The sequence below is a fragment of the Schistocerca cancellata genome, chromosome 11 (genome assembly GCF_023864275.1).
Source record: "Schistocerca cancellata isolate TAMUIC-IGC-003103 chromosome 11, iqSchCanc2.1, whole genome shotgun sequence".
Taxonomy (NCBI): domain Eukaryota; kingdom Metazoa; phylum Arthropoda; class Insecta; order Orthoptera; family Acrididae; genus Schistocerca; species Schistocerca cancellata.
Window position 1 is genome coordinate 30,809,635 of NC_064636.1, and position 26,230 is coordinate 30,835,864.

The 26,230-nt window shown below is 44.0% G+C and overlaps 1 protein-coding gene across 1 annotated transcript in view; it reads right to left on the reverse strand.

The window, feature by feature from the left end:
• LOC126108593 (uncharacterized) overlaps positions 1-26,230 on the reverse strand; it is a 539,378-nt gene that overhangs the window by 280,009 nt on the left and 233,139 nt on the right. The gene's annotated exons all lie outside the window — the stretch shown is intronic.

Sequence of the window (26,230 nt, forward strand, 5' to 3'; positions counted from 1 at the left end):
AATCGAAATTACGCATCGTATTCTTCAATGAAAAATGGTACTCACTTCCACCGCCCTATAGCAAACGATTGTCTGCTATATTAAACACTGTCCGCACATAAAAGCATTTCAATAATTTCGCAATAGTAATTGACGAACTACAAAGATTTATCGTCTTGTTACTGCTTAATTATCATGTCGGCATTCACAAACGTTATGTGAGCTTCGAGCACCGGTTTGTTAACAAGGATTGATAATGTTTTATCGCTCTGCAACAGCGGCTGAAACTCGTATGCAGACGTAGAAGCCGAATCGCAAAAGTCGTCGTTCGTTCCAACAGAAACTACCTATACGATACTGGTCGCTAGAAAATGATATTAACTTATATAAGCGAGACTAATTTCCATAGCCGTTGTCTTCGCAAAGCTGAATGCTTCGTAAACTCATCATCATAATTAGTTCAGAGGCTTTCGTTTCTTCAGCAATACGTAAATGAACAATTACAGACTTGGAACCGTGCCGAAACTTTCGTTACAAATGGGAACGGAGTGTGTCGCAGCGACATTGCTCAGACACTCGCTTTCGGCGTTCTTCGCCGGATTAGCCGCGAATAACAAACCGAGGTTCGCGCGAATCTCTGCGTCGCCTCTTTGTGGACCAGCCGACTACAGCCGTGCTGGCAAACAAGGTGTCGATGTCTGCGACGCTGCTTCCACCACGGGTTAAAAGTTATCAAGTGTAGTAGAGCCTCTGCAGCTTCCCAGCAGCCGCCGTGTCGGTACAAGTTACTGCTGTACACTCTCGTCTCTGCGGCCTGTCTTCTCACGGAACACATGTTCCTTGGTTTTACCTGAATATAAATAACGTAAATAAACAGTACGGCGAATATTTACATTTATTACTAACTGTTTTCTCGCATTATCGTCCAAAGCATATACAGGTTTCCTAATACCCTCACTGTTTTCACACGTGTTTGTGGCCGCCGGCAATGAAACGCGCCATTAGCAGTGCACGAAACTCACCGTCGTCAAACCAGCATCGGAGACAAATTTGCTTACCGAGAAAGCAACTTGTGAAGGTTTACATCTATTCTATAGCCGACACAGCTTGGCCTGTTGTTGGCCACACTAAGAGAAGACATGTAGCACTCCAAAAAGACCGTCGTTTTAGGAAGTTAAGGAATTTCGAGGGCATACGTTTTGTTTGCCTCTAGCTTCAATACACTCTAAAATCGTCTCAGAGGTGTTTATGTTACCGTCTGCAACTCTGTAGCTTACATATAATTAATCTGGCCTAAACCTGTGTTTTAGGAACTGACTGTTTGAGATGTTTTGCTTAATTTGGCACCTTCCATTGCGACGTTGTGCTGTGGCCCTTTACATATTCGGCCACACACTAAAAGAGTGTTGCAATTGTCGTGATGGTAATGGACAGAGAATGAGTTGTTGTTATTATCGTGCGTAGCTGTGCAGTCTCTTTGCGACAGGACTTCATTAACTAGAGACCACGGCCGGAGTTACCTGCTCGTACACCACAGTGACGTCATAACATCCACACTCGCGTCTCATTCATTACGGCTGCGCACTGCCACGTGTGCTAGCCCTGAAATCGGGCGAGCCCGGCCTCTTTGCTTCTCACCAGAATAACACGGCAACTACTCTGAAAAGAGCCACGCATTTCTGGACAGACGATTTTTTCCATTTAATACAACTTTTCTTTTACTACACGCTTGGAAAGCGTGTAATCGGCGGATATCTGTCCGATCGTGTCTAACTCACGGGCTGCAAGCGCAAAACTTGTACCCCTCACGGCTTTGTGTTCGCCTCGACAAACGGATTACGTGACGTCTGTTGCCAACATGCTGATTTTATTCCTGCAGCGTCTTCATATCTCGAAATTCTACCGTAGTCGGTACCACATTCTTGGTATATATTAAAACAATCCGCGATTTATTTGAATGACCACAAGTACAGATGTTGTCATTTTTATTTCCTCTTCTTAAACGTGCCATTCGTCGCGGTTCTACAGTGACATCGCAAAGCTGTACCACAGATCGGCGCCATTTGTATATGTACACACTCTCTCGAAGCGATTGCCCAATATGGGACAAACACAACTGCCACGACATTTGCGAAGATACAATTGTTCTCTACTATTCGAATCTCCGATTTCTCAGTAATATACCTGCGTAGGGGAGCGTATCTGGTACTCAGTCCGTTTCTGTGATCGTCAAATAGTGGGACAGCTACTATTTATTACATAGAGCAGTCTCTGCAAACGGATCTGCCAATAGCAGTTCCGTCTTACCACGCAACCTCTGCGATATGGATCTTGGAAATGTGCTTATAGCCAGAGCCAGCCTCTCGCTTAGTGGCGAGGGCCACGGCAAACAGTGGCCGGAGACAAGACACCCCCTGACTCTGTGCACAGCCGTGTGGGTGGGTTTGTAGTCTTTGACAAGTTTTGTCGCCGTGCCTAAACGCCTAAAGCTTTTTAGTGAAATGTGTTTGCAACAGCGTCCATCTCGCACTTCTTTCCACAACGAGCGTAATCCTGATCGCTCAAGAAACCACCTGCGAACGCTTCGATGGCCGAGCACGTGACTTTTGAACGTAGCTCTACTTCCAATCTCCTCTTCACCCTCCACCACATCTCTGCCAGGAAGCCGTACTCTCCACTACTTGTTAATGTCTCCACCGCGTATTACGCAAAGACTGATAAGTCTGCTTCGTGAAGGACATCTGCATTGCTGAGACCACGCGTGTAATAATTAAGAAGCCCGGGACATCGACGTTTGCTCACTCTAGCAAAGTCGATTACTGTTTCACGTGTAACCACATGATTGAAACTGTTTCCGAAATTTTCCTCCCCTGAATGTTGTTTTCCGTGTAGTCGTCGTCTCTGTCGTACCGTTCATCCCGACTGCTCAGTGCAAACATGGAAACTTGCTGCAGGTGTCAGATACCTACACGGAGGACCTGAGGCAAATTTCACGACATTTCAGTACAGCGAAAACCGTAAATAGAATATAGTTCGCCTCTGCCAGGAGAACAAATCTAGGGCAACTCGGTCTCGTGGGTTACTGTGTCGCAGGTATATATCGAGATACGGAGAGTAGTCGATATCACGCTATTCATCGGTCTCTGAGTCATCACTTCCACATCACAGAAACTATAAAATTAATTCGTCTCTATGATAGGAGCAATGCGACCAACGCCATTAAAAGTTGTGTTTCATTTTCAGTCCATAGGGAACTGACCAATGGTGCATTGTCTCTCTCGTTCCATTAATACCGACGCTGTAGGGGCTCATAATATGTTGCCCCCTAATTATGTGCCAGACGCTTTTCTCACGACATTTATACATTTACTACTTGCTTAAACGTTTCGCACTTTCTTTCACGTACTTGCCGTCCACTAAATTTTATAGTTGTACATCGCTACCAACGCGTTCCGTCATTTTGTCGTTTCCAGCACTTTCTATGGAGTCGTGAGAGTTCGACTATTATTATGTCACTTGCTACGACTTGCTCACTTAATTAAGTGGTGACTCATTTTCCATTTACTTTGAACTTTTTAAGACATCTTCAAGTATTTAACATGGACATGCGATTGTCTTCATTTCTAAGGAAATATTGTGTGGTACGTCGTCTAAGTATGATGAACGTGTATGTCATGTTTTAAAGTTTTCTTGTTCTCATCCTGAAGACTGGTTAGTCCAAAGACTGTGTTCACCCGTACATTTTCTATCAATTACCTTTCACTTTGGGTAAAGAGGTCCCCATGTCAGATTTTAATTACACTCCTGTAGCGCCGAAATTACGCATTTGCGGCTCTCACTTGCGGCACTCAAATTCCTACGATTCGTACTGTCTTTCCGCCCTGCACTTTTGGTCAAATTGTTTTTCCGCACCCTGTACAACATTCCTGGATGGCAAACGTCGCTCAGCCAGCACCGCTTAAATTATTCACTTTTTACAGACGCCGCACGTATCTCACTGAATGACGCCCAGCCGGGTTGACCGCCTATATTCCGCCACGTCACTGGAAAGCCAGCACGCGATCCACAAAATCACCAAACCACCACCAGATTCGCACGGTGACACCGTACTTATTGCAAGCACACTCAAAGATTAATCGCAAACGCAGGTCGTAGTGTGCAGAAGCCGAGTTTGTCTCTCCGTTAATTCTGCGTCTCCTGCAGACCACAGAGCTCTGTCGCTGCATCAGCGGTCGATTGTTGCTGCTGGCGCCTCGGAATGATGGCAGTTAGATTCAGGCTTTCTCCGGAGTAACTGGGATGCTGTTAAAGAAATCAAAACGGGAAGGAGTAACGAAAGCGGCAACTGGCAGTCAAACAGTACGTTTCTGTTAATTTAATGCGATGACAATTTTGAACGATAATGTTCGTGATGCGATTGAGTTACCAGCAATTACAGACACCCAGGTTTTATGTTGCGTCCACCACAGACAAACTCACTAAAGATATCGTCCCTGCCACTTTCCTACGAACTACGCACAACTGAGCCTGTAATTCGTGACCAAGTTTACTATTAATTTTACTAGGCCCGTATTTTTGATAGGTAAAGAATGAGCAAATTGCTCACACGTGATACAAGTGTTACGTCTATCATGCAACCGTGGAGGAGACAATTGCTCCAGCCAGAGCAGAAATGCCCTTCGTGTCATTTATATTTTTCTTTATAAACTGAACATTTAGTAACAGGGCGAGCCCAATTACATACTGCTTAGTGTGAATAAATGTTTCAGTTTTTTGATCAACCGTGATAAACAGGAACAAAATACTAAGACTCGGCTACAGATGTCCGCCATCATAGGGCTGCAGTGGCAGCTGAGTCGTTCCCCAAGTCTTAATGGCGGCCACAGCGGCTGAGGCGCCACGCCGCTCCCCTGCCTCCGTAGAGCGCGCGCGACGTGTCTCGCTGCATCCAATCATTTATTTATCTTTATCGAGCGTTTCGATAGTTTCTCACCCTTGTTGCCGACTTTCCTCATTCTACACTCAGTGAACGTCAATCATTTTTGCTTGTACATTTCAAAGGTGCCCCACTATTACCGGGTACATATTTAGTAGTATTAGGCGCATAACATATCTTTATAATTCATATGCAAATTCCGATCTTCCACGAAAAAGACACATGTCAATCCGTGTAGCTGGTTAAGAGAGACATTGGAGTCTCTCCCTACTCGAGCCAGCGAACTAATGTCCGAAACTGTGAGCACAGCATAATGCTGCGTCTGCCGCCAGTTGTCAGATGCATTCCAGTATCCTGTCCCACTCACTGACCAGTTACGCCGATTGTAATCTGTCACACGGTGCCATATCGCCGCCCACAGATTGCTGGATACTCTTCCTATCTACCAGAACTTGCCCGGCCTTTGCCTCCCGCTACTGTTGATGTTCAGATTTTCCGTTTCGAGATCCGCCAGGTAGTCCGTCGCACTCGACACCTGATTCGCGACCGCTTTCTCTGAAGACTGCCGCCGGTTGTTACTTCAGCTCTTTCTCCATTCACACGATGTATCTCCCAGCGCCGCACCTAACTGCTTATGTCTCTTATTCTGCATGCCAGGAATTGTGCCCTGTCACTGAGGAACTAAAGAGAAATTAAGGCCACGTATTATATTAAGTAGTTGAAAAGTACGCTTCGCAGGGAATATTCTTGCACCTGACATTGAAATCAATTTTTATCCTCTCACGAAAAAAGAAAAGATGTTCCTGTTAGTGTTGGAACGTGACGAAAAAAAGGAAAACTTTATTTATTTCCATTTTTTTCATATGACATAGAAAATATAAACTTATTTTATGTTTTGATATGCTACCACTTATTTGAAACCGCTGACCAACGCCTCGCTCGAGAACGAAAACCATCTAGAATTTATTCTACACCGCCTGACTGCGCTATACGATATTCTCTGGGGCTGTGTGGAGGCGGATTTGGAATCGCTGCCTCCTGTTTTTCCGATGTGGCAGTCTCGTCCGCTCACAGTTATCACATTTTACATTCTGTCATACAAACACGCTACAGCCTTCCCTCGTCGCCCAGAAGAGATTTCGATGTACAGATGTTCTGTTTTTATTTGTTGAAAGTGCGTGAATCGCACCCCAACCAGCGGTATCGAAAGACACATTCTGATGGCGCCCCGTGTTGCAGAATAAGTCAACTGCGAAAGGAGTTACAGAGGACGCAGTGTAGTCGATGGCCGCCAGATGGCAGCATGCGACTTGCCGTGTTTAGCTTTGATATACCGAATAGGAAGTTGGAAAGGAATAAACAGCGTGAAAAAGAGTACGTTTACGGGCGGCATTGTGTCACTCAACGATCAAGGACCTTGTATATAGTAATGGACACGGAAATTCTGATATCTTGTTGCAGAAAATTATAAATGTCGAACGAAGGAGAAATGTTGGGCGTAAAAATAAAATCTTTGTTTCTCTGTCTTTCCGCTTCGAAAAAGAAACTGTATGTTAATGATCGCTTTCATTGTGTCAAACAAAATATAAAACATTATTTAACAGTGCTAGAGACGGCTACCGAATGTGCTTTTCATAAACCGAATCTGCCACTACCGCTGCTGGTCCGACATGTAAACGCTATCACATCGATTCCCGAAACATGGTCACCGATGCCGGATTTCGTACTGTATTTTGTAGCGAGAAAAAATACCACAGCATTCCATCATTTTACGGTTTTAAGCACTTTAATTTTATCGAAAATTGAGACTGCGGTCAGCACCCTTGTCGTGTCATGTCTGATAATGTGTAACGGTGCAGGATGTCAAAACCGCGCCCAACCGCCACTGCTTACGTTTGCATTTTTTCACACACGTCACTGACTACCAAAAGGGACGCAACCCGAACGCCAGCACGGGTTACACAAAATCGTAAAACCAGCGTCGCATTCGCATAATGACACGGTACTGACGTTGGGCATTTTTAATCGCGCGTGCAGATTCTAGAAAGACAGAGGCTGAGTTTATTTTTCCGTTAATTCTCCGACTCCCGCGGCCCACACAGCATTGTCGCTGTCTCAGCGACTGATTGTTGCTGCTGGCGCTCCACAATGTCGGCATTTTTAACTTTCGCGCGCATAATGGCGGTTTTATGGAGAAAATGAAAACGGAAAAGGGATAGTAAGTGCACAAGCGTCAGTCAAACTTTACATTTATGGAAGTTATAAGCGAGTAAATCTTTAAGCGATAAATAACGTCAATGGAACCCACATGACTGTATTTAATCTATATAAACCCACATTTAGAGTTAGGCCCTTCAGACATAAACTCGCAAAAGTTATCGTTCTGTCCAATCGAAATTACGCATCGCATTCTTCAGTGAAAAATACCACTGACTTCCAGTAATCACTTGTGACGTCATGCTTGCATAACACTTCCACCTCCCTACAGCAAACTATTGTGTGCTATAGTACACACTCTGTTCGCATTTGAAATGATTTCAATATTTTCGCAATAGTAATGGACGAGCTATAAAGATTCGACGTCTTCTTCCTTCTTCCTTATCTTGTCGGCATTCACATACATAATGTGAGTGCCGAGCACCGATGTGTTCACATGGAGAGCCAATGATTTATTGCTCTGAAACAGCGGCTAAAACTCGTATGCAGACGTGGACAGTAACAATCTATCGTAATCGTCACCAGGAAATGATACGAACTGATGTAATCGACAATAATTTCCATAATCGTTCTCTTTCCAAAGCTAAATGTTTCGTAGACTCATCATCGTAATTAGTTCGGAGGTTTTCGTTTCTTCAGCAGTACATAAACGAACAGTTACAAAGAGGTGAATTTTTGAAATGTCGCGAAAGCAGTACTGCGCCGAAAATTTCGTTACAACTGCGAACGGAGTGTCTCGCAGCGGCATTCTGGACACAAATGCTTTCGGCGTGTTTGGCGCGTTAGATTTGAATAAGAAATCAAGATTCGGACGAATCTCTCCATCGCCTCTCTCTGCACCAGCCGGCTGCAACCGTGCTGCCAAAGAAGGCGTCGATGTCTGCGGCGCTGCTTCCCCCCCATGCTCGAATCGCAACCAAGTCGAGGAAATCCTCTGCTGCCTCTAAAGGAAAGGCGGTAGCCGCGGTGGCGGTGCAAGTTTCTGCTCTACGTTCCCATCTCTTGCGGCCTGCCTTTCCACGGAACTGATGTACCTTGGTTTTACCTCAATATAAATAACGCAACTAATTTTACCTAAAATACTACAGCGAATATTTACATTTATTGCTAACTGTTTTATCGCATTATCGTCCAAAGCATATTCAGGTTTCGTAACACCCTCTCTGTTTTCACGTGTGTTTTTGGCCGTGGGCAAGCAAATTGCACCATTAGCAGAGGAGGAAACTCACCACCGTAAAACCAGAGCCGAATTTGCTTACCTGGAAAGCTGCCTATGACATTACGTATTCTGGAACCGACACAGTTTGGTTTGTTATTGGCCAAGCTAAGAAAATACATTTGGCACTCGAAAAGTTCCGTCCTTTTAGGAAGTTAAGGAATTTCAAGAGCATACTTTTTGTTTGTCTCTGGCTTCAGTACACTCTAGAAACATCTCAGTGGTGTGTACGTAACCGTTTGCAACTCTGTCGCTTACATGTATTTACTCAGGCCTTACTTGTGTTGTAAGGTCTGACTGCTTGACATGTTTTCCCAGATGCATGATTTTCTGAAGAGGTGATTGTTTCCGTTTAGAACGACACTTTTTTTTCTAGTGTATGTGTTAACCCTCTTTGAAAGCGTGCAAATGGCGGATGTCTGGCCGATCGGGCTACAAGCGCAAACCTTATACTCCTTATGTAATTCTAACGTAGTCTGTTTCACATTCTTGGTATATATTAAAACAATTCCGCAATGTTTTTTGAAAAACCACGAAAATAAAAGTTGTCATTATTTATACCCTCTTGTTAAACGTGCCATTCGTCGTGTTTCAACAGACGGCGTCGCAAAGCTGTACCACACGTCTGTGCGATTTGTATACCTAGGTACTCTCTCGAAGTCATTGCCCAATATGGGACAAACACGTCTGCGGGACATTTGCGATGATAGAATCGTTCTCTAGTATTCGAATCTTCGATTTCTCCGTAATATACTTACATTAGGAAGCGTATCTGGTACCCAGTCCGCTTCTGTGAACGTCAAATAGTAGACATCTTCAACTTTTGTAGTCCTGTCTTCCTCAGTTGCGTGTAATATTACGGTATATTGATAATTTTTACTTATGGACCGTCTGACAGTCGGGAACAGAAGCCAAAACATTGCATTGAAACAAGCGTTCAGTTCATAGTGCTGTGGAATGTGGGAAAAAAACCGCAAATTCGCATTCGTAAGAAGAAGAATACCGAAAATGGAACAGGAGCGTAATATGTAAGAAATCGTCCACTGATGATGTCTTGCAGATAATAAAGGCGAAACGCGTAAGGCACTAAAATTGTGTTTTATTCAGTTGCTGTCAGACGGTCGATAAGTAAAAATCATCAATATACCGTCAAATAGTAGGAGTGATACTACATAGCACGTAGGGCAGTATTTGCAAACCGATCTGCCAATAGCAGTTCTGTCTTATCACGCAAACACTGCGATATGGATCCTGGAAATGTGCCAACAGCCACAGCCAGCCTCTCGCTCAGTGGCGAGGGCTGCGGCAAACAGTGGCCGGAGGCAAGACACCCCCTGACTCGGTCTGAATGGGTGTTCAGTCTTTGAGAAGTTTTGCCGCCGTGCGTAAACGCCAAACGCTTTCTGGTGAAATGTGTTTGCAGCAGTGCCCATCTCGCGCTTCTTTCCGCAACGAGCGTAATCCTGATCGTTTAATAAATCAGCTACGTACGCTTCAGTGGCCGAGCACGAGGCTTTTGGACATCCCTTTACGTGCAATCTGCTCCTCACCTTCCCCCATATCACGACTCCACTGGCGTCTGCCAGGATTCCGTACTCTCCACTACTTGTTAATGTTTCCGCTTCATATTACACAAAATGACAAGTTCGCTTCGTCAAGGGCAGCTCAATTGCAGAGAGATGTGTGTAAAAATTATGAAGCTCTGGACATCGACGTTTGTCCATCCTATCGAAGCCGATTAATGTTTAACATGCAACCTCATCATTAGAGAAAAATGGTTTCCCAAATTTTCCTCACCTGACAGTTGTTTCCCGTGTAGTCGTCGTCTCTGTCGTATCGTTCATCTTAACTGCCGAATACAAACATGGAAAATCGCAGCAGGTGTCAGATACCTTGACGGAGGACTAGAGGCAAAATTCACCACGTTTGAGTACAGTCAAAAACGTGAATAAATTGAATGTGGTTTGCCTCTGATCGGAAGAAGAAATGAGGGCTACTTGGTTCCATAGGTTAACGTGTGGGGGGAGTTGATATGACCGTATTCATCGGTCTCTGTCATCACTTCCACGTCACAGAAGCTGTAAAAATACTTTACTTACGATGATAGGAGCAATGGGAACAACACAGTTAAAAACCGTGTTTTATTTTCAGTGCTTTGGGAACCGTCCATCGGTGCACTGTCCCTCGTTTCATGAATACCGATGCTGCAGGGGCTCATATGTTGCTCCATAGTAACGTCACGGAGGCTATTGCCACGACATTTATACATTCACCGCTTCAGTTGAGGACTTTTTGTGATCAAGAAACGTACTTTACATCTTACATTCTAGCTACACGGTTAAACGTATCGCATTTTTTCTATTAAATTTTAAGGTTGTGTATCGGTACCAGCGCATTCCGTCATTTTGCCTTTTCCAGCACTTTCTATGGACTCCTGAGAAGTTGACCATCATTCTGCCATGTCTTGTCTCACCGTATACAGTGTGTGAGAAAACAGTCTGACCCAAAGTGTAGGGCAGAAAGACAGCATTAAAAAAAACAATCCGAGTATAGGAACTAGAAATGGCTGTCGAATATTTACAGCGCTATGCCAGCATGAAAACGGCGGGCGGTTTGAACATTTGCTGCGACATACTTAACGCTAAGTAAGTGGTGGATCACGTTTCCTTTACTTTGTCCTCTTGAAGACATGTTGAAATATAAAACATGGACATGTGATTGTCTTTATTTCTAAAGAAATATTGTCTAGAACGTCGGCTAAGTATTACACAGGTGTACGTGATGCCTTTTTGTTTTTCTTGTTATCGTCCTGAGAGTGGTTAGTCCATAGACTGTGATTACACTTACATTTTGTGTGAATTATCTTTCATTTTGAGTAAAGACGTCCACATGTCAGATTTTAATTACGTTCCTGTAGCGCCCAAAATACGAATTTTCGACCCCGAGTTGTTGTACTCAAACTACTAAGTTTCAGACTGTCTTTCTGCCCTACACCTTTGGTCAAATCGTTTCTCCGGGCCCTGTATAACGATGCTGGATGGCGAAACCCTGCTCAACCAGCACTGCTTAAGTTGTTCACTTTTAACGTACGCTACACTGAATGACTCCCACCCCGGTCGCCCGCCCATATTGCGTTGCGTCACTGGAAAGCCAGCACGCGACACACAAAATCACGAAACCAGCATCAGATCTGCATAATTACTCTGTACTGATTGTCAGCACATTTAGACGTTAGTCACAAATACATACAGTAGTAATGTAGAGGCTGGATTTATTTTTCTGTTAATTTTCCGTCTCCTGCAACCGACAGAGCTTTGTCGCTGCGTCAGAGACCGAGTGTTGCTGCCAGCACCGCGGAATGTTGGCGGTTTTAACTCTCCCGCGAGTAATGGCGCTTTTCTGAAATAAGCGAAAACGGGAGAAAAATTCAGATGCAAGTGTTCATCACCGACATGAGAGTGAATCCATACTTGACGCATGTCTACCCACAGCCAGAACTCGCGTAGGTGTGTGTCCTTCCCCACATGTGAATCACACTCCTAGTCGTTGGCCAGTTGTACCACTGTAACGCAGCCGGACTGTGCTGTTTCGTACTCGGCACATTCGTGGATGGCCTTCTGCCACAGCTGCCTCCAGCTGATGTTACGCTACACCCCGGAGAAGGAGGCGATCGAGTCAAAAAATCTCCCGGTAAACATGTAAGGAAATCGTAAAGAAGCACCGTCAAAACGTTTTTATCCAAGCCAAATAACTCAATGATGCTGTCTTATTATGCTGACGTGGATGACACGCGTTGTGCGGAATATGCGAAGCGGTTAGAGCTGGAACGTATTTGCACTCCACCGTTTTGATGACGTATAATGGGTAGAAAAATTGCTCTAGAGTCAAGGCCAAGTCTTAGTCGGGTACGTAGAATTAGCGAATATGTTCTCACCAGACATCGTTTATGATGATGTAATTAGGAAGTGGACAGCATCGTCGGCTTTGTATCGATGTGAAATTAAAACTCAGTGTGAGAGCCTGTATTACTTCCTGCCTACGTGCCTAGCCGTTCGCCTTGTGTTTCTACGAATTGCATTCGTTAAATGGTAACAGATAGAAAAGCATTTGTCGAGGGCCTTTACACACTGCACACGAGAGGAAGACGACCACATTCAAATCAACAATTAATTCACTGGAAAGGCAAAGAAAAGGAAAAAGGTTGCGCCAGCGGTATTATTTTGTCGTGTAGCTGGGTGGCGGCTACCGCGAGAACGGAGGCCGCCACAACTTTGGTTTACGGTGCCCGAATGCGTTGTATGCTCCTCGCCGGCGTATGTGAAACTGTGAACACACACCACGTTTCATAGGTTCGACCATAGAAATACTCACATACACGGAGCATTCGTCCATCCTTGCCGTGTTCAAGTTGGAAGCCAAATGGATTAGACGGTTACATTATCTGTAACTGGAATCAAGTACTGACTTCAACAGCTGATCTTTTTGTATTAATGGCACACATCTACCAATTCAGTTAACCTACTTTTCCAAACATTCGCGACGTTAATGCGGTAACTATCCTTGTTACGTTTGGCCACGTGGAACGACAGCAAACGTTTCAAACAATGTCCTGTCATCTCCTTATTTTCACAAATGGCAGACTTACAGTAATGCGAGCAATTCCTGTTCTTGTTGGACTGTGGCTCATTTAGCTGCCCGCTTCCACAGAATCGGTTGGCGGGAAGCATATAGTTTTGTGGCCATTCCTGACGACTACGTCTCATGTGTGGCATTATGCTATAAGAAGTGACATCCGTAACGCCCTATTTTTAGACGGAATAAAAAGCTACGACTTGTGCTTGATCTAGTACAGATGCAGACACAATATCGAGATAAGAAGCGTGTTGTACCAGAAAACGTTGCTTGTAGAGTAAATTCATAACACTGGGTTAGAGATTAACATTCTGTCGTGTCAAAAATTCTGGCCATTCGTAGAGTTTGTCATTTGGGTTGAAAGTCTCCCTTTTGAAAGAGTGTCCAAACATTCCTCAGTGATCTGTCAGTGGGCAAACTGTAACGACTTTTGTTTCACGTGTCTTTGTGATGGTCGGCAAGCGCGGGAACTCATCGCTGTCAGCCCAGCCCTAGAAACGCATATGCAGATGTGCAGTCATACTGTGGAAAATTTACATATGTTCCATACACATGGCGTTCCATGATACACAACCGTGACGTTATAACATCTACACTCCCGTTCTGTTTATTGCGAGAGATTGTCACAACCCACATATGCAGCCCCTACCTCATCCCCTGTTCACCAAGACGATACGTTCAGTGTTCCAAAAGATTCCTCCGTGTTAACGTTGTAGTTGCATCTTCCTCCGCAAAGTAGTTCTGCGACATCTCACACATTCCGGCCACGTGTCAAATCAATATCAGAGTTGCCTCGATGACGACACAGAGTAAATTACTCATTAATATCTGCTTCTACAAAATGCGTTGTGCACTCTCCGTCGTGTTTAAATGGTCCTTACTAGAAGACTGTAGTAGAAACTGGCGCCAGTCATACATGTACGTAATCTTTGAAAACTGTGACCCAATTACGGGAAACACAGTTGCCGTACTAGAACCACTGTCTACCACTACAAGTTTTAATTTGCCATTGATACACTGACTTTTGCGTAACAAAGCGTCTGTTGTACTCAGCAGATTTGCATGAATAATGCATACTACGGCACTTCTGTTTCTTTCAGACCGATGCCTCGACGTAAACATCGAAACTTCCAGTTGCTATTAAAGTTTTGGAGTCAGTGAATATGTGGTTCTGGAGGAAGTATTTTGCTGCTTTCAGTTTAGTCAGTATTGGTAACATTTGAAGCTTCTTTGTCTTGTGGTCAGAAGAAACTGATAGCACCTCTTACTTCCGGCAGATTATACTTTACCGTTCCTGCACGTACAACCACCACGTCACACAGCGTGTGTTACTCTTGTGCCGTAGCTTTATAGTGAGAGCAGGAAGGAAAAAAAAGACAGCTGATATCAGTATATTTAACGAAGTCATTCATTTCTGTGTACGTTATTCACCTCTCGCTGTGTGCCCTGCTCTGTTTGGGAAAGGAGGAAGCGCCGGTAGCAAACTTTTGTCAACGGCTGAATCTGGAGGTCGTCCGCACTAGCGAGGCGATGAAGGCATTTGCGAACTAGGGGTAAATCTGTTTAATTTTTTTAATTTCATCGCGTAGATGAATAGGCTGAATCAGCATAGTGTGGTCTCCCCTAATCCACAGAAGATACGATAAGAAATGTTACGTTCTTCCGATTAATCTACAGCTAAGAAAGACCTTCAACTTCTCATCGTAATCGCAGTTCCTTCCAGTTCACCGCCCTGTAATTCCTCAGAATCAGATAAACGGACAATTCAAATGACGCAGCGTTTACAATAAAATGTTGCCAAAACAGCTGTGCGCATAAAATTCCGTTACAACGGGGAACGGAGTCGCTCGCGACGGCATTCTTGCGTCAGACGCTGCCCGTGCTCTTGCCGAGTTAAACTTTTGTACCTGTTCAGGATTACTTTAGAAAGATTCGTCTCCTTTACTTCGGCTGCCAGACGAGGTGTCGACGTCTGCGACGCTGCTCCCCCACGTCCGGACGCAAATGATTCGACCGACTGCTCCGTAGGACAGCCGCTGCACAAATTGGATTCTCTGACGACGGAAAAATGTGAAGGCCTTCTCTTATAGAAAACATTGTCTGTATTGCTATATTTTTTGTTGGTAACAGTACTCTAAATATTTTTACGTAAAACGCTAGGCAAAGTATTACGACTTTTGTTTCACGTGTGTCTGTCATGGTCGGCAAGCACTTGCATCTTAAGCAGTACCGACAACTCACCACCGTCAACCCAGCCGTGAAAACGCGTATGCAGGTGTAGACACCTACTTTAGGGAATTTAGTTGTGTTCGATGCGCATCGCGTTCCACGATAGACAACAGGGCCGTCACAACATTGGCACTCGCGTCCTGTTTATTACGACCAACTCTCAAACCCCACGTGCTCAGCCCATACTGTCGCCAGATCTTGCCCTTATACTCTCCTCACTAAGATGACACGTTTAGTGTTTTGAAAGATTCCTCCTGTTATCAAGTTTACGTGTTTAAAAAGCGTACTTTTTGTTCTGCTACAGCTTTAATAAACTTTTATAACAAATAAATAGCGTATAACTAGCCGGGCTACAAGTGCCAAACCCACAAATTTCCATAGCCTCGTTTTCTACCACAACAATCGTATCGCGCAACTTCTGCTGCCAAAGTGTTAACTTTGTAGTTGCACCTTCATCTGCGATGTAGTGCTGCAATATCTTACACATTCCGGCCACGTATCAGTATTAAAGTTGCCTTGATGACGACCCAGAAGAAATATAAAATTAATATCTGCTTTTACCAAAAGTGTTCTCCACTCTCTGCTGCGGTTAAATAGTCCATACTAGAAAACTGTACTAGCATTGGCGGGAATCGTAGATGTACGTAATCTTTGAAAACTGAGACCCGACTACGGGAAACAAGAGTTATTCTGTTCTATTAGAATTAGTAATTCGTGAGTGATACAATGAATTTTTGTAGTAAAGCGTTTCCCGTACTCAGAACATTTCTATACTACGACTCTTGTTTCGTTCAGATCGATGCTTCGGTGTAAACATCGAAACATCCAGCTGCTATTAAAGATTTTGAGCCAGAGCAGATACGGTTATGGACGCAGTATTTCGGTGCTTCCAGTTTACTCAGAATTGGTAACATTTGAAGCCACCTTCTCTTCTGGTCAGCAGAAACTATAGCACCTCTTTGTTCCGACAGATTATACTTCACCTTCCCTGCATGTAGAACCACCACGAAAGAAAAAGAGTCGCTTCGTATCAGTGTATTTAACGACATCATTCGTTTCCGTGTATGTCATTCACCTCTCGCAATGTGTACTTCTTTGTCTCAGAATTAAGGAAGCGTCTCTAGTCAGTAACGGTAGCAAACTTTTCTCAACGGCTAAATGTTTTCAACCCAGAGGTCTCCCTACTAGCGAGACGATGAAGTGATTTGCCAACTCGGGTTACATCTTCTGTTTTTTTAAATATACTTCCACTGCTTAGGGGAATAGACTGAAACAACATTCACAGCAAACACGACAAGAAATGTTACTTTTTTACGATGAAACTACACCTAGGAAAATCCTTCACCTCATCATCGTAATAGCAGTTCTTTCCAGTTTACCGCTCTGTAATACGTCAGTATTATATAAATGGACAATTGCAATGACGCTGTGCTTATAAATTGCCGCGGAAACAGCTTTGGACCGACAATTCCGTTACAGCTGGGAACGGAGTTGCTCGCGACGGCATTGTTGCGTCAGACGCTGCCCGTGTTCTTGGGAGTTAAGCTTTACTTAAGGGGCTCCGGAAAGGCTCAAAATCATGAAAAGTTCAATTTTTACTTTTTTGCGTTTTCTGAATCTGCAGACTATTACCTTTTAATAGATATATAATTTATTCAATTCCGAAGACTACAACTATTTTTAATTTTTTTTGGAAATGTGTTGTACATGGGCGTGACCCACTGTGGCGCTGCTAAACTGCTGTCAAATGGTGTTATTATTAACGTCCGTGTTCATCAGGTTTGCCTCATGCAATAATGGAGGTGATAAAACCTATTTTCAGAGGCTTAGCGGCACCTGAACTGTTGAAAAAGTGTATTCATGGAAAAACTCAAAACCCCAATGAAAGTGTAAATAGTGTTATATGGTCGAGAATCCCAAAGACTGTATTTGTTGGAATAGAAACACTTCACTTTGGTGTGTATGATGCTGTTGCGACTTTCAATGATGGCAACATTGTAAGGTGCAAGGTATTTAGAAATATGGGAATGAAGATAGGTTCTAACATGGTACGGGCGATGCTTGCTTTAGACAAGGAACGCCTTCGGGCTGCAGACAGGGCTGTAAAGAGTCTAGAAATACAAGCAAGAGTAAACAGGAGGAGGAACAAGAAGAAGGTGGAGGAGGAGTTTGCAGAGGATGAAGATAATCCATCCTATGGACCCGGAACGCACTAAAAAGTTAATCCAATCTTTGTCGCTCGATTCCCAAAACTTTTATTTTCTCATACTAATTACATGTTTTCTAAGGATCTTCCAAACATATTTGTTTCAAACTTTCAGTAAATGTTACACAGTACGTTCTGCATAATTTAACACAGCCTTTTTCCAAAAAACTGTATATTTTTGAATATATAAATAAAAAATTGCAAAAAAATGTTGTGAATTTTCATTACAATTGAAAAAAAATCATCTTTAATAACTGAACTAAAATTTTGTAAAATCCCTGTGTTAAGTTGTAGCCCATATTCCAATAAATAATCTGTAAAAAGTTCAACTTCCTACCTCAAATACTTTGTGAGGAAAGATGTAATTTATAAGCGTTATTTTAACATTGCAAGTATAGGGCGTTCCGGAGCCCCTTAACAGGTCTAGATTATTTTGAAAATGTCCATCGCCTTTTTTTCGGCACCGTATCACTATCCTCATGCTGCCAGAGGAGGTGTCGACATGTGCGACGCTGTTTCCCCACGTCGGGACGCAAATGATTCGACAAATTGCCCTGTACAACAGCACCTGTACAGCTTGAAATTATTTTTGCGAAATCTGATCTTTGCAGCCTCTCTGATAACAGAGAAATGTGAAGCCCCTTTTTTATGTAAAAGAATGTCTGTATTCCTCGATTTTTCGTTGATAACAGTACTCTAAAGATTTTTGCGTAAAACGCTTGGCTAAGTATTACACTTGGATGAAGCAAGTAGAATACTACGGAAAAAGTTATAAATATGGCTACAGAAGTCCGCCATCATAGGGCTGTAGTGACAGCTGAGTCGTCCGTGAAGTCTTAACGGCGGCCACAGCGGCTGAGGCGCGCCTACAGACGTGGCAGCAGCCCACACTGACGTGTGACGTCACACGGCACCCCTGTCTCCGTAGTCAAAGCGGGACGTGTTTCGCTGTATCTAATCATTTAATCGTCTTTATCGAGCACTTTTATATTCACTCACCTTTCAACTCCAGTATATTTTCTCGGCATCTATACACTCAATTTAAACGCGCTGTATAATACTTTTTTACGAGCAGTATGATCATAAACAATTTTACATTCAATTTTTGTCGGATACTTATTCACTAGCTGCCGCCTTTCCTCTTTCTACACACAGTAAGCGTCAAGTAAATTACGTGTACCTTTCAAACTTGGCCCGCTTTTACCGGGTACATCTTTAGCAGTATTAGGTGCGAAACATATCTTTACAATTTATATGCAAAATGCGATCTTCCACGTATGAGACAGATGTCAGTCCGTATATCTGATTAAGAGAAACGTTGGAGTCCCTTCCTACTCAATCTAGCGGATTAATGTCCGAAACTCCAAGCAGAGCATGATTTCGCGTCTGCTGCCAGTTGTAAGATGCATTCCAGTAACGTGTCCCAACCACTGATCAGCTACGCCGATTTTAGTCTGTCCACACGGTGCCATATCTCCACCCACAGATTTCTGGATAGTCCTCCTACGTAACAGAACTTGCCCGGCCTTTGCCTCCCGCTGCTGTTGATGGAGTACAGACTTCCCGTTCCAAGATCCGCCACAGTCGGCCGCTCGCAACACACTGACTCGCGACCGCTTTCTCTGAAGTCTGCCGCCGGTTGTTAGTTTAGCTCACTCTCCATTCGGGTAACGTTTCTCCCAGCGTCGCATCTGACGACTGCTGACTCCTGTCACTGCATGGCACCAGTGGTGCCTCTTTACTGAAGAACTGAATAAAAAATCAATGCATCGTATTATTTTATGTACTTGAAAAGTATACTTCATAGGGACTAGACTTGCACCTATCAGTGAAATCAAATGTTTCCTCTCGAAGAAGAAAAAAAAAAAAAAAAAAAAAAAAATATATATATATATATATATATCCTGGTAGTGTTCGAATATGACGGAACATAGAATGTATTTATTTCGATTCTATTACAAAAAAAGTACAAAACATGAACTTATTTCATGTCTTAATGTGCTACTACTTATTTGAAAGCGCTGACCAACGCTTTCCTGAGAACGAAGACAGTCTGAAATTTATTCTGCGCCCCCTGACTGCGTTATACGACATTGTCTGTCGCCGCAGTCTTGTCCGCTCACAGTATCTCATTTCATCTTCTTTCATACAGATGGGCTACAGCTTTACCTCGTGGCCCACAACAAGAGATTTCGATGTACAGATGTTCTGTTTCTATTTCTTGAAAGGGCGCGATTCCGATCGGAACCGGCGGTACCGAAAGACGCCTTCTTATGGCGCCCCGTGTTGCAGAAGTTAACTGCCAAAGAAATTACAGAAGACGCAGTGTTGTCGATGGCCGATAGATGGCAGTATTCGATTTGCGGTTTTACACTTTGATATAGGGAATAAGACGTTGAAACGGAATAAACAGCGCCAAAAAGAGTATGTCTGCGGATGCAGTTCTGCCACACAACGATCAAGGACCGTGTACATAACATGGACACGGAAATTCTGACATCTTTTTTATAGAAAATTATGAATGACGAACTGAGCAGAAATGTTAAGCTTAAAAATAAAGCATTTGTTTCTCTGTGTTTCCGCTTTGAAAAAGAAACAGTATGTTAATAATCGCTTTCATTGTGTCAAACAAAATATGAAACGTTCTTTAACAGTTCTACATACGGCTAGCAAATCTGCTTTTCAGAAACCGATCTGCCACTACCGCTTCCGGTTCGTCATGTGAACGACATCGTATCGATACCCGAAACCTGGTCACCGATGCCGGTTTTTCGTACTATATTTTGAAGGGAAGGAACACCACCACAGCATTCCATTATTTTATCGTTTTAGTTAGTTGGATGGGGGGAGGGGAGCAAACAGCGACGCAATCTGTGCCATCGGGTTAGGGAAGGGGGGAAGGAGAAGGAAGTCGGCCGAGCCCTTTCAAAGGAACCATCTCGGCATTTGCCTGTAGCGATTCAGGAAAATACGGAAAACCTAAATCAGGATGGCTGGACAAGGGTTTGAACAGCCGTCCTCGATCGTTCTCCCGTTTTAAGGACTTTCATTTTATCGAAGAATAGGTACGGAGCTCCTGAGGTTGTGGCCAGCACCCTTGTCACGTCATGTCTGGCGCGTGTAACGGTGCTGGGTGGCAAAACATCGCTCAGACACCACTGCTTGCGTCTGCCTTTCTTCACATGCGTCACTGAACGACTTCCAGACGAGATGTCCGCCTGCGTTCCGCCACGCCACTCGAACGCCGCCACGGGTTACACAAAGTCGGAAAACCAGCGTCGGACTCCCATTATGACACGGTACTGTCTCTGGATGCATTTAATCGCGCTTGCAAATCGTAGAAATATACAAGCTGAGTTTATCTTTTCCGTCTATTCTCTGTCTCCTGCGGCCCACAGGGCTTTGTCGCTGTCTCAGCGAGTGATTGTTACCGCTGGCGCTCCACAGTATCGGCAGTTTAGAACTTTCTCGCGAATAATGGCGGTTTTATGGAGAAAATGAAAACGGAAAAAATGAGAGTAAGTGCACCACCACAGTCAAACTTTACAATTTTCGGCGTTAGAAACGGGTAAACCTTTAAACGATAAATAACGTCTGTGGGGTACCCGTAACTGCACTTCGTCTATATAAGCCCACATTCAAAGATAGACCTTCCACACACAAACTCGCAAAAGTTATCGTTCTGTCGAATCGAAATTACGCGTCGTATTCTTCAGTGAAAAATGCCACTGACTTCCACTAATCACTTCTGGCGTCGTGCTTGCATAACAGTTCCACCTCCCTGCAGCAAACGATAGTGTGCTGTATTAAACACTGTCCGCATATTAAAGCATTTCAGTAAATGCGCAATAGTAGTGGACGAGATATAAAAGATTATCGTCTTCTTACTTGTTAATTGTCATGTCGGCAGTCACATACGTTAGGTGAGCTTCGAGCACCGGTTTGTTAACATGGAGTGATAATGTTTTATTGCAGTGAAACAGCGGTTAAAACTCGAATGCAGACGTGGAAAGCGAATCGCAAAAGTCGTCGTTCGTTCCAACAGAAACTACCCATCGTATTCTTCGCTTGAAAATGATACTAACTTATTTAAGCTACAGTAATTTCCATAATAGTTCTCTTTCAAATGCTAAATGTTTCGTAAACTCTTTATCGTGATTACTTCAGAGGTTTTCGTTTCTTCATCAATACGTAAACGAACAATTACAAAGACGTGAAAACAGACCTGTGCCGAAAATTCCGTTGCAAATGGGAGCGGAGTGCATAGCGGCGACATTGTCGTGACAGACGCCGTATTAAACGTGAATAACAAACCGAGGTTCGGACGAATCTCTCCGTCGCCTCTTTCTGGACCAGCCGACTGCAGCCGTGCTGGCAGAGAAGGTGTCGACGTCTGCGACGCTGCTTCCATCATGCCTGGAACGTCGTCAGGTCTTGGAGACCCTCTGCAGCTTCTCGACGCTAAGACAATGACCGCCGTGTCAGTAGAAGTTTCTGCTGCACATTCTCATCTCTGCGGCCTGTCTTTTCACGGAACAGACGTACCTCGGTTTCACCTGAATACATGTAAAGTGAAATAATATTCCCAAAACACTACGGCGAATATTTAAATCTATTGCTAACTCTTTTTTCGCATTAAACATATTCACGTTTCGTAGTACCCTCTCTGTTTTCACATGTGTTTGTGGCCGTCGGCAAGCAAATGCACCAATAATAGTGCAGGAAACTCGCCGCCCTCAAACCAGCATTGGAGACGATTTTGCTTGCCTAGAAAGCTGCCTATGAAGGTTTACGTGTATTCTACAATCGACACAGCCTAGTCTGTTACTGGCCACACTAAGAAAATACATTTAGCACTCGAAAAGTTCCGTCGTTTTAGGTAGTTAAGGAGTTTCAAGTGCATACTTTTTGTTTTGCTGTAGCTTTAGAACACTCTAAAATTATCTCAGGGGTGTTTATGTAACCGTATGCAACCCTGTCGCTTACATATAATTAATCTGGCCTAAACTTGTGTTTCATTAGCTGACTGCTTGAGATATTTTCCTTAATTTGGCATCTTCCATTGCGACGCGGTGCTGTGGCGCTTTACATATTGCAGCCACATATTAAAAGAGTGTTACAATCGTCGTGATGCTAATAGAAAGAGAATTAGTTGTCGTCTATTTGTTGTGAAAGACAATCAATAGTTACTGTATCGGTTCTGCCTATGAAGGTTGTAATGTATACCGACTATTGTGGAACAGGGAGAAACAGAGACAGACAGAACGCTAAAAACTATCTGCTTTTCGAGCACATATGTGATTCGTACATGTTAACTGGCATAAGACAAATGTCACTTATTACATACGAACATTTCAGCACATTGCCCAGCTGATCTGGAGGCGAGTAACTCACAGCGCAAAAATTCGCAACTGCGACTGGTTACCATCACAGCTGTCTCCGCTCTCCTGCTGACTGGTGAATTATTCTTACCTTTACGCCGAGAAAACTTCCTTGTCCACACTGACAGCTGAAATTCAAATCTCGTGTTACCGATTTCTTTAAAAGAAAACTAGTAACTTCGAATTCTCTTTTTATGCAGGTGTCTATTGCAGAACAACCGTGACAAATGCCGAAAAGGAATAAATAAGATTTACTATTTGTTAGATCCGCGTTTGTCGACCTTTCTTCCGACTCTTTGGCACACCAACTTACGTGACACCCCTGCATCTGACCATTTTTCTTAGATGCAGAAAAGCGAACACATTATGTCCGTACAATACATCTTTTTATTATTATGCGTGTAATAATGATGAGCGATTTCTTACAAATTCAGCTATTCCAAGAAATGGTTTGGCGATAAATTTTTTTTGTCGTCAAGATGTTTTATCTGCGGACCACGGGAACAAAAAGGACTCCGGCCGAACACGCTTCGAAGGCACAATGGTTCCGACCGGCCGCCGTGTCATCCGAGGCCCACAGGCACTGCTGGATGCAGGTAGGGATGGCCGTGTGGAGAGCACCCCGCTCTCCAGGCTGTCGCCAGTCCTGGTGACCTGTGTCGCCGCCTCTCACCCGAGTAGCTCCTCGACTGGCCTCACGAGGGCTGAGGGCGCCCCGCCTGCCGACAGCACTCTGCAGACCCGGACAGTGACCCAGCCGGGTGCCGGCCGAGCCCGACGGCGCTTGACTCAGGTGATCTGAGGGGAACCCGTGTCACCACTGCGGCGAGGCCGTTTGCTGGAAGATCAGAAGGCACTGAGGATCCTACGACACACCTGACGTGTACTTGTGTATATCGCGTCGCAGCGACTGAGTGTTGTCTAACCGCAGTCTGGACTAACAGGTTACTCTCACCACACTGGTGCCCGTTTTCCTTATGCACAGCGACGGCAGCGCCCCAAGCGGACAGTAACCTGCACTCCTGAAGACGATAAGGGATGAGAGCCGGTAGTAGCGGTGTGTGATGACTTACAACACAGTTTTCACAAGAGGCAGCGTGTGTAGTGCAGTAAAAATCGGCATCAACTAAAAAACTACGCCGTATTTGTCTCTCTTTAGTTTGCTAAAGACCTCGGGAGGTACAGAGTGGTACATTGAGCGGGGTTTACAGGGGCACGTATCGGTCGCGCACGTCGACTTACACATGTAAAGGTGCGCGTGTGGGCACCTAAAATAGCACGTCGTAGCAACTGGCGCACGAAGAGATGAAAATTGAAACCAGGTGTACCTAGTATCTTGGCTCGTTTTGACTTTATCCATTCACCTACCTTCGTGCAAAATTTGAACCCATTTATGCAAGTTAAAAGTACAGAAGCTGCACGTTTCAAAAAATTCCCGGATAAACGTGTTTTCTGCATGTTATTGCACACAAAATGCTATCGGTGCAACTACAAATGGTGCCATTAGCAGTGCATTAGTTTCATCCCAATTAAATTCTTTTGCAAAACGAATTAATCGCATTGCACAACTTGCCTGGGCGCCAGCTCGGGGTCGTCGTTCGAACCTCGCTTAATACATTACTCTGTAACGTAGCTGCAGGAAGACAGATGTCGAATGGCTACACAAATGGCCGCCGGTTCCAAGTAAACCAAAGGCAGTTAACCCTACGCAGCCAGCTCAGACAGGAACCGAGCACCAAAACCTCCCTCCCTCCCTCCCCCCACCCACACACACTATTACAGTGCTGCTGCGTTGTAACGATAAGTAGCCCGGGACGGGAAAGACAGTCTCGTAGCGAACGTCATTCAATGTTTACTGTCAGTCATAACAAAAAAGTTAAGCGAACTGTCGATTTGAGAACAGCTACCGCGATGGTACTAGTCCCATGTTACCCAGCATACGTATTGGCAAAAATGTTACTCCAATTTTATCCAGTTAATGAATTTTTCGCGCCTGTATTTTGGACGGTGCGTCTTTTTCAGTAAGCATAAATTAAACTTCCTGCCAGATTAAAACTGTGTACCGAGACTCGAACTCGGTCCGCCACACAGTTTCAGTCTGCCAGCAAGTTTCATATCAGCGCTGACTCCGCTGCAGAGTGGAAATCTCAGTCTGGGAGCCAAAATTAGACGCACCTGTGCAACTGTGTTTTGTTAGTTTGCTGAGGATGACAAACAGATTCGCAGTGTGTCTCAAACTAACCGGTGCTCTTTCACCCTGCACTCAACACAGAGCATTTTCTTAGAGCAGGGTTGCCCAATCTGTGGCCTCTGGAACATTGGGTGCTCCGCGAGGACAGAAAATGTGCTCCACGAAAAAATGCTTATAACATGGCGTTTTTTTCGTCAACATCTCGACGATATTAGTTTTTATTTCACTTTATTATGGTTCCTGTGTTAATAGTCACGAGTTAAGTTGAAGTAATCACTGAATAAAACAAATCCTTCTCAAAACAGTCAAAACGAACAAGGCGTTCCGTAAAAGTGCCAGCATTCTCGAAGTGTTCCGTCAGAGGAAACGTTTGGAAACCCCTCTTTTAGATGCGTACTCGATATTACGTTGCAACTTCTGTCGACGCAGTGTGCGCCTTTATGCTGTATTCGGAGTGGATACCACCGAGACAAAGTACCTCACGCTTCCGAACACTTGCTGACAGCTTACTGCCAGTGCTTCAGACAGCAAGTAAACCATTTTATACACATGACTGAGTGAGACACTCCTTTAAATAAAAATGACTTGGGCCGAGCATGTGCACAATGCTCTTAGGTGGAATATGCCTTCAACGACATTTTTTTTAAAATTATCTGATATATTATTACTCGTACGCTGTTGATATTACAACATTTATTAACACTGACAAAGGACGAAACCGATACCAAACTCTCACTCTCACAAACGTTAGACAGATAATCAATAAACATGAAAAATACCTCACAGTGAAAATTACAGAATATTTACTGAAAAATCTGAAGTTCCCTGATATGGATGTCTCATTCAACAGTGAATCTAACTACGAGTGACTGCAGTGTCACTAAATAAGGAATGTTGCCTTCATTCCCCCTCACACTCTTTTTCTGCTCTAATTTCATTCCAAATCACTAGTAAAATCATCCCCCCCGTCTCACAATATTCAGACACAGTTCATTTTAACTCAGACGCACCCACGGCCACCTCCACGGCTACTCTGCCACGAGTCCCCTGCTCGGCGCCTGCCTCGCTACCCCTCTGACGACACAACTGCCCGTGAAGAATAAGAGACTCAAGATTGTCGTTTGGCGTCTGAGACATACAGAGTACGTATAAAGTACTGAAATGCATACGACAAACTCACAGAAGGTCGGAAGAAGAGTTTTAAGGAAAATACTGGAATATAAAAGAGACGATAATGCTGAGT